Source organism: Haemaphysalis longicornis, unplaced genomic scaffold (assembly GCF_048455015.1).
Source record: "Haemaphysalis longicornis isolate Haplotype H1 unplaced genomic scaffold, Haemaphysalis longicornis Haplotype H1 scaffold_3, whole genome shotgun sequence".
Classification (NCBI taxonomy): Eukaryota; Metazoa; Arthropoda; class Arachnida; order Ixodida; family Ixodidae; genus Haemaphysalis; species Haemaphysalis longicornis.
The window spans coordinates 195,580,950-195,590,742 of NW_027526335.1; the positions used below are offsets into that span (position 1 = coordinate 195,580,950).

General features: G+C 43.1%; 1 long non-coding RNA gene across 1 annotated transcript; it reads left to right on the plus strand.

Moving 5' to 3' along the window:
- The first annotated feature begins 1,444 nt into the window (after positions 1-1,444).
- Positions 1,445-8,069, plus strand: LOC144175922 (uncharacterized). Its single transcript, XR_013323716.1, has 3 exons — positions 1,445-1,799; positions 3,338-3,607; positions 6,492-8,069. It is a non-coding gene; the product is annotated as an uncharacterized LOC144175922 (long non-coding RNA).
- The last annotated feature ends 1,724 nt before the right edge of the window (positions 8,070-9,793 follow it).

The window sequence follows — 9,793 nt, forward strand, 5'->3', positions numbered from 1 at the left end:
ATTTTGTGTGTGTTGCAATTCCATCACATTGAAATAAAAATTTTATAACCATCCCTCTTTGCACTGCGTTCGCACCGCAAGGCCTTCAGTGAGAAGAGGTCGGGAGTTGCTCTGGGGGGGGGGGGGGGGGCGCAGCGGTAAGACTTTGCCCCCCCCAAATTGAGAACTCTGCGCACGCCTATGTCTACAAGCTGCGCAAAGACACGCGAGCAGAGAAAATACGCGGGCGAGCGCGCTGCCTCAGACGGAGGGGGACCTAAGGGAAGAACAAAATAACGAAATTCTACCGCCGCGGTCAGCAATTGCGGTTACTTTTCAGTGAAGCACATGCAGAGCGATTAACCAAGCTCTCAATCACTTTCAGTACAAACGTTATGTTGATTTCTCTCTAAGAAAACACTACAATAAATGGCACTGCATGTTAAAAAACATGGCGTCTTTTTTGAACACAATCCCCCCTCCCCCCCCCCCCCCCCGGAAGGCCCGTTTTTTTTTTTCGGGGAAAGGTTGTAACCCTACGCTGCTGTTCTGCCTACCTGCTTGCTGTACCTATTACGTCGCCGCCACCGCAAATCCCCACTTGTTACAAACTCAGAGGTTTTCGCACTGTTAGCAGTCGTTTTACACGATGGGTTTGATGCGCCTGACATGCCAGGAGTGACATCGCTTGTAGTATTAGAGCGACGTTGCTTGTCTGCAAGACGGTGCCGGTCAAACGAGCGTTATCAACACCATAATTCTAACGGCACATTCCATTTATTTCGTGGCTGCCGTGGCTTGCGCAGAAAAGGTCGGGTTGACTGCGATAGCTTTTCTTGAGTCAAAAAATGGAGCTTTGGCTCAATCGCTTGCCGCGCTAGCAATGCGGCCTCGTGTGCAAGACCGGTGCGTGAGAAACAAGCGTTAGGACAGCCAGAATTTCAAAAATGCAGCATAAACTAGGCCATCGTTAAAGGAGGCGATGACTAGACACAAGCGACAATATTCGTTGACAACTTACGTAAGTATAGAGTTGTTTTAGGCGCCTCAAACGCCGTCCGCCGATATAGCTGTTTGTTAACGCGTCCGTTTACTGTTTTGTAGGTCAATGGTTCGATTCCTCGTTGAACTTTTTGTTTTTTTTTTTTTTTTACGTGAGGGTTTTATTAGCTCCTTTTTTAACGACCACGGTAAGCACCTGTTCCTTGCTTTCTATCACGCCGACATTTCCCGCCCTCTTCCTAAACCCAAAGTAGCTCGTTTTCTCGCACGTTCTCTCTTGAGAAGCCCGCCGTGAAAACAAAACCAAAACAAACGTCAAACCTCTTTACAATATCAGTATATATGTCAATTACTCTATGTGTATTCACTTTTTGTGTTTAAAAACCTTAAATTTAAGTTCTAAACACATTTCAGACTTTGAAAGCAGAAAGATAATTACCAACATTACAGTAGTAACACAATTTTCGTCAAACATAGAGATGCTGCATTTGAAGTCTGGCAACTATCTCTCACTTTTGTGTGTGTTTTTTCATGGCGTTTTGTGCCGAGTGGTTGGTGGCGTGATTTAATCTGTTTTATCTATTTCAAGCATGATTTCAAGCTTAAATCATAGTTATAGAAGCTTTATGGGTGATGTCTACCCTTCCAACCTACGCGTGTGTTGAACATGGGGACCCCGGAAGAACGATCATCGCCGGATAAAATACTGCGCGTCAAAAGTGGATGACATTGCATCAGAACAAAGCGTGTTCGTGTGTCCGCGAGATGAAGACGACAGTGAAGGAGAATTGTACGTTGGAAACATCGTTTTTGCTCGGGTAAGTACGCATTTTTTATTATTCTGTATTTGGTTGGAACGAGTTCTGGTGTTTATGGGTCAGTAATTCGCTAGACCCCCATCTCGTTTGCTCTGAGAGCCTACGTGAGTTAGTATACTTGTTTGGCGCCCAGTCCACCGTTTCCGCAGAAGTCAGCATCAATTTACGCTGAAGCTAGACCTTGGCTACGATGCTCGCGCTATGGTACACGGCTGCTAATAATTTCACATCACGCAAGGCTCTTTAACACCGGGGCGTTTGTTTATGTGTCTCAAACAGTGCCTTTGCGGTTGCAGATCGCAGTCGCAATTTCGCGTGAGTGGCACAACGCTGTGATTAGTCCTCCCTCGTGAATACCCGCGGTATACCAAGAAATAACATGAACAGGAGGTTCCCTGGAAGTGCATGTGAAAACGCGTACACGTGATTCCATGGCTGGCGTCTCGTAGGTGTTGTGAAATCTCTCCCCCCCCCCCCCCCCCCCCCCCACGAATTCCGTGCAGTGCGCTTCGCAGCTATTGCGCTCGCGAGACCGGCGACCGTACGCCTCGCGGTCTTCGGGCCGCGATATGTGTGCTGTTCTCGTGAAGCTCGACAACAGCGAAATTGCCGTACTCGCTCGCCAACGCGCCCAGACAGCGTACGCGTCGACCGGGTGCTGACGGAGTTGTGCTGGAAGAAAAGCAGGCAAGAGATGAGGGCGCACGAGGTGTAGTTAAACATGAGAATTTACAAAGTGCAAGGTGGAGAAAATAGTATGCAAGGGCCGGAAACGGTGAGAGAGTTCCGGCCGCGCGCCAGCGAGCGAGTGCGGTAATTTACGTTGCCGAGCTTCACGAGTCCGGCACGAATATGACGACGCCCGTCTGAGAGTTCATAGAGGTATAGAATTCACATACGTGCAAATTGAAGGTGAAATGCGCGCATGTGGCCTCGCAGGGAGTTAGCATAGTCTCGGGGTTGTGGGGGAGATTTCACAACGCCTACGAGGCGCCTGCCGATTCTGTCAGAGTAGCTCTCGGGAAGTCTGGGGCTTGATATCAGAGGCATATGTATTGTTTAAATTAGTGCAGAAAATTGAGCCAATTCGCAAGTTCTCATTTTCGCAAAACCGCAGGCCATACAGAGACTAACAAGAAAGCTGTAGGCACTCACTCAACTCGATTTATATTGGAGAATTGAACGTGCAGATACAAGTCACACATTGAAATGGAGGAGCCTCAACTATCACACACCAGTTCCGATTGAAAGCAAGGGATACAGATGAGCTGCTAGCATGCGTTCCATGCAAATTAGCTCAGTAGCTAGCTTTGCATATATCATGCATACCCCACACACAGTACCTGCGGGTCTAATAAATACATTCTTACTGTGACCTAAATTTCACTTGGGGTGTTCCGGGAATGTTCTTATTAGTGCCTTGGAGGTTACTGTCTTTAAACGATTAAAAATCTACTTGATGTAAGCATTCGTGCTTTGTGTGTGCTCTTCTTGTATTTCAACAAGTGTCAGCACACTCACAGATTATGCACCTGCAGGTGCTGCTGCTGGCTGTCCTGGGTCAGCTGCCTTCCAATCCAGTTTCAAAGGCTTTGCCAGGGCCTCCCTTGGCCAACCGACACTGCACCTGCTGTACCCAAGTACTGCCTGGCCTTTCGTTGGTGCTCCGTACGCTTTGCCGCCAGGAATGGTCATTCATCCATCATCTGGCCGCTTGGACCACCCGTTCAGAAGTCAGCGCATTTGCTCGACACATCGGTCCAGGCACTGCTGCCATATCGGTGCACCCACCGATTATGTACTTTCAGGTTAGTTATTGCATGTTGTGCAACTTGCCATGATGTATACCTGTTAGCAGTGCTGTGGCCTCTGATTATTTGAAACATTTTCATGAAGCAGTGCTGTGCGTATGGAGCGTGTCATTGCTTAGCAGAGATATTGAAGAGAATCTGGGGCTGACGACTAAAGGACAAGAAGAGAAATTGAACTGACTTTGAAGCAAGTATTCGTATGTAATCAAGCCAAGCAAACATTTAGGATCTTTCGATATGGTTTTAAACTTGCAATACAAACTGGTCTACTTCAGATCATACTGGTAATAATCATACTATACCGAAAAGTACATCCCGCAGTCTGTAGAATTCTGACAGCGCTTTTTTCGCAGTCTCTCATGACAGGCACTAATCTCAATGGTTGGAAGATAGTCGAGGTAGCACCAGTCTTTAAATCAGGAGACGGTACTTCACCATTAAATTTCCCTCACAAGCACCATATGCAAGGTCAGGAAACATTTCATCCACTCTCAGGTCGCTAATTATTTATAAAATCACAATATCACATTCGAGTATCACCACGGTTTTCACAAGGGTTACTTGAGAAACACAACTTTCAGGATTTGTTCACGATCTACATTGATCCATTGACACAGGCTTACAAACTGCGGTAGTTTTTCTCGATTTTTCTAAAGCATTCAATCGCATTGCACACCACAGACTACTTCTCAAACTTCACCCTAATGTCCTCACTTGAGCAAAAGATTTTCATTCTTCTCAAATGCAGTTTACTTCTAATAACTATATACTTCTTTTGCTCGTGCCACTTTGTTGTCCCCCCAGGCAGGTTGCTTGGTCTATCTTCCATGTTGCATATCCTCCCATGTAGGTCTATTTGCAGATGATGTTGTAATTTATCACACAATTTCTTTCAACTACTACCGTCAATGCTTTCAATCTGATCTTAACACAATTAACTCCTGGTGCTGCAAATGGCTAATGTCGCTTATCTCTAAAACAAAGTGCATGACTTTAACGGTGGCAAGTCTCGGATTGTAAATACTTACTTCATTAACAACAGCCTGATTACCTCTTGAGACAAAGGTGTTTTGGTAGGCCGGTAGGGGAGGGGGGATTGCATGGTGGATTTCAAAAGGTACATCGATTGGGAAAATAAGACGTGTGATTAATATTTTCATTTGCACTCCAAAACTCGCTTTATTTCATATGTTTAACCCACTGCCGTGGCTAGGGTGGTGTGCTGTGGAGGCGAATGTTGGTTAGATACCGCTTGGTGTAGCCGCTTTTCAGATGGAGGCAACACGTAAAGACGCCCGGGTTTGGAGATTTCGATGCGCACAAAAATACCCAGATGGTCAAAATTAATGCAAAGCCTTCCCCTACAGTGCTCCCCATATCCCAAGTGTAGCTTTGGCGTGTTAAACCACCGTTTTTTTTTCATGTTTTTGGTATAGTACCAGCTGCTGTAGCAGGTGCAACTTAAAGGTAAAATTATACATAATGTTTCCAAGAGCTAAATATAAAGGCCATATTGAAGTGCGTTTATGGGTCTATCTCATAGCAGTAGTGAAAGGTTATATACTCTGGTGCAGGTTAAGAACGCCAATGGCTCATGTGGTGTAGTCCAGTGTTTGACGGAATGCCGTGTAGGCAGGTAAAAGCATTATTGCAGTGATGAAACGTAGGTCACTGACCAAGTCAAGAAAGCCATTTAACGGTTTGTTGCTTGTTCACGGTGAGCATGTGTCGTGGAAAACGAAGCTATATATTGGGCATTACGCGGCGCAATGAGTTTGCATAGATATGGTGCAGATTGCCATCCATTATGTTGATAATATTGGGCGTCGTCTGAACAATGAGGGACTCGAGCAGTAATTGAGAAGATAGATTGCACTCAGTTGTCAGTAATTTTGTCTTGTTCCAGTCGACCACGTGTCCCGTCCTCTCACGGTGCTCTGCCAGTGGACTTGTTTTTGCATGGCCCTTGTTCACTTCGTTCCAGTGCTGCATTAATCTTCTGTGCAGATTGCCCGTTTCGCCAATGTACACTGATTTGCATTCAGCGCATGGAATCTAATAAACAATACCCGGAAGCTTGGAGCGTGAGAGAGGGGGTCTCTCACGCTGACAATGTCAGAACGCAGCTTGCTAGTGGGCACATGCACAATGTATGCACTGCGTGTCTTGAAAATGTGGGCGAGAGTTTCACCGATGTGTGGGACGTAGGTAATTGCTGCACGTTTTGATGCAGTCGTTGTCCTGAATATAATGCCTAAAGCATTATATTCAGAAAGAAGCGAAGAGGGCGACTAGCAAGAATCCACATTGACATTAGCAGGCAGAAGCGTCCACAAGGCCTGTGTCAAAACGTGCTGCAATTCTCGTCCTACACATCAATCAAACTTTCCCACGCATTTTAAAGAAACACATTGTGCACATCGTGCAGGTGCCCACTAGCAAGCTATGTTCTGACATTGTCAGCGTGAAAAACCCCCTCTCACGCTTCAAGCTTCCAGGTGTTGTTTATGTTTTGAACAAAAAAAGTGCCATTTAAACGTGACACCTCCTTCCTTGCCGATTTCTGATGCCTGATTGTTCAGTTTGTGGGGATACGTTTAGCAGATTGCTCACATGTCTAACCTGTATTTGTGCTTGAGCAGTCAAACGCTGATGTTAGCAGTGAAGTAGGTGAAAATTGTAGTTTTATTGTAGTTGTGTGCAGATTACCTACATTGTGTTAATTCGTATAAAAGCAAAATTGAGGTAACCCTGCTAACTGTTCCGCATTGCAGCATTTATTATGCGAACGTTAAGGAGTTCAGCTGCTTGTTAAAGGTGAAATAAACAGTGGTACAAAAAGAAGAGCATCTACTAAACCGAAATATCTTCACAATCGCAGGATGCCAACGGTCCGCCTACCAACTTGTGTCCTGCATCGTTTCTGCTGGCTGGAGCGGTTCATGGAGCATTTTCCAGCTTCTCAAAGTTTGTGGTCAAGCGCTCCTCCAAGTGAAAGATGCCGCAGAGGGATCTTTTGTTTTAATGCCACAATTTCACGTGCTCAGCAGCAAATTTACTCGTAAGGCTTTTTAAATATTCATCACCCAAGAGGGCATGTTACCTTCTCTTCGGTGGAATGTGTCTGCACTCAGGTTATTTGTGATAGAAACAAGTGGACCACGTCATGAGAGTCATTGAGGCCTTGTTGATTGTGCATGCTTCTGAAATGACATTTTCATTAAGCTGAATACTTTCCACATATTACGATTTGTGAACAAATTATGGTAAAAGTCATGATTAGTTGTACTACACTGCAGGAAGGAAATGCCAACATACGTTTTAAGCGCCTCTGATATTTCAGATCGTTGGCTGGTGAGCAATAAAACAAAACTGAAATTTTTTTAAAGTAAGATCAAATATTCGTCGTCATTAGTGCATGACCATAGTAAAAGCTATCTAGTCACCAAATTTAGAATTCGACACGAAATGCCAAGAAAAATAGGGAAATAAACTAGACAGCTGGCTACAATAAACCAATTCGTAAAATTCCTCAATGTCTATCAAGTGATGATTCAGGCGGGTTAGTTAAGATGTCAGTGGGTTTACACACCCAACTTGCAGGGAAGCACATGAGCTCCCAATATTAACATGTTTTTAGTGAAGACCGTCTTCCTTCATTAAGCTGCTTTGCACATTGATGCCAGTCTGATAAATGTCCTGAATTTTTGTTATGATCAATCTTTGTATGGGAACCATATATTTTTATATGATGTCGCTGTGTATTTCTGAAACTGTATCTAGTCACTAATTCCAATTTGTCGTGGTCAGGTTTTTTTCAACTAATTCGTAGCTTTTTTAACAATTATGGTATATTTTGTGTGCCTAAAGGAATGCCTCATTGCATGTTTAGCCTATGTAGTGTTGAAAGAGGACATTTTGCTTCAAAGTGGAATGTGGGGCTAGCAACAAGGTACTTCGCGTGCTGCTCACTTTCATTCATGCCATTATTTTTTATATTATCATTTAAAATTAAAAGCCAACCAATTTGCTGTCGTTTTAATTTTGTCACCTACTTTATACTTTCTTTTTTTTTCAACTTTGTGTAAGGATTGACTATCCATATTTTTATGATACCAAGGCGTTGGACTGGGCTAGCTGGTACATGTTTGAATGGATGAAAAACCATAGGAAAACCCAGGACACAGAAGAGAACGACGGGACAAACTTGTGCCGTCATTCTGTTTTAACTGTTTCCTGTGTTTACCACTGGTTTTTTATGCATTCAAACATTTTTTATGAGTTTGTTGAACAGTGATTAGTTTAGGTGTGTTCAAACAATTGTTGGCTGCGAAGGCTCCCTGTAGCATTTGTATAAGTGCTCTCTGCTTTTTTTTTGAGCCAATACCCCACCACCAGTCTTCATGAGGTGGTCTTTTGTAGAAATAAGTTGAAATAAATATTTGTTTGCATTGCTTTACATGTTTTGAAAGAATTTCTTGTTCATTCTTGTTTCATTCAACCCCGTTTCAGAATCCTGCTTAAGGCATTTCCTCTGTTATTTTTTTTCAGAACCAGGAAGGGTGCTCATCCTCGGTTCTTGCTGAAGTAGCAGTATCCATACTTCACACGTGAGCTCTGAACACACAGTAATTATGGTATGAAACATTCTACCAGTATAAGCCTGCTTTGTAGACGTCATTGTAGATGTCAAAGCTCTTGACAGTGTAGTCCAATGTCTGGTGTAACGGGCAATGTCTACAACTTGTAAAAATTAATTTTGTGGCTATAATGTTTGTGATTATTTTAAAATGCACGTCAACTACTATTTAGAATCGCTCTCTAAATTGGCAGCCATTTTCCTGGTGGATACAGAAAGTGAAAAAGCGCATGTGTAGAGATTTCAGTGCACCTTAAATGTCCCAAATTTGCTAAAGCTAATCCAAAGCCCTCCTTGTGGTGCACTTCATATCCCATGTACAGTTTTGCGTAAAAACAGCTAAAAATTTATGATCAATTTAAACTTATTTTAATGTTTTTAAATGCAAATATTCTCAGTTTAAGCTGCCATATTTAGAGTAAAATATTTTGTAACAATTATATAGCTACCAAAGGTTTACAGAAAAGCTTTTTGCTTTTGGTTGTGCACCTTCTTATCAAAAGAAAAATGTTGTTAAGAAAGGCAGAAGAAACCCAACTATGGAAATTAGCAAACCCTAAAGCTGCGGATAGAATGAATGTTTTGTAGAGAATCTTTTGCTGATTTCAGTTCTAGTCAACTCTAAAAAAGTCCATCGACGTAAAATGCTTACCGTGAGGCACCTCGTAATACTAGCCAAAACTAATGGGCCCTGGCTGTTGGCTTTTCATTTGCAACAGTGACAAATGACCCCACATCCACTGGCAGGGACATAATGCAAGGCACCATGTACAAGCTAGCCTCATGATAAAATAATGTTTTCTGAACAATGGCATTACATTTCAACCATGGGCTTCACCAGGGAACTTGTATGCATCGTTCTGTGATGTTTGCAGTTCTTGTTATTGCTATGTGGGGTCATTTAGTCTAAAGGTATGTTTATAAAACTCCAAATACCACCAAACCTTGCAAGTGCTGTAGCATATGAATATTTTTCCGTAAAGCAAAAAGAATAATGCAAACGAAAATAAATGGCTTGGGTACCCAACTTTTATAAGTAGATTATGAGCCGCAGTACGGAGGGAACTATATTATGAGCCGCATTACGGAGGAAACTATACATTTTGCATTTGGTCTTCCTTGATATTGAACCTTCCTGCTCAGCTCAAGAATAAGGCACTAAACATTGCAGGTAGCTACCTTGATTGGAAGTTTGATGCAATACATGCCAAGGGTTTTAAGGTTCAAGGAAGTTTTGTGTGGTTGAAGTGTTGCACACCTAATTGCTTTCACTGCACAGCATGGTTAGGCTCTGCAGTGAATCTCGAAGGATGTGTACTGCAGTTCGGCAAAGTGAACATATAATTGGTTTTTTACGAAGTTTTGGGTAATCAACTACCTCTAAAGTTATAACTGTACTGAGATGTGGCTCCTGACTTTTTAAATTGATGTTTTAACAATCGGTGACACAAGTTCAAGGAAATTATCAGCTGATGTTGAGCTTCAATGGAATGTCTCACAGAACCGAGCTTGGAAAGCACGAATGTTTCATACCATAATCGTGT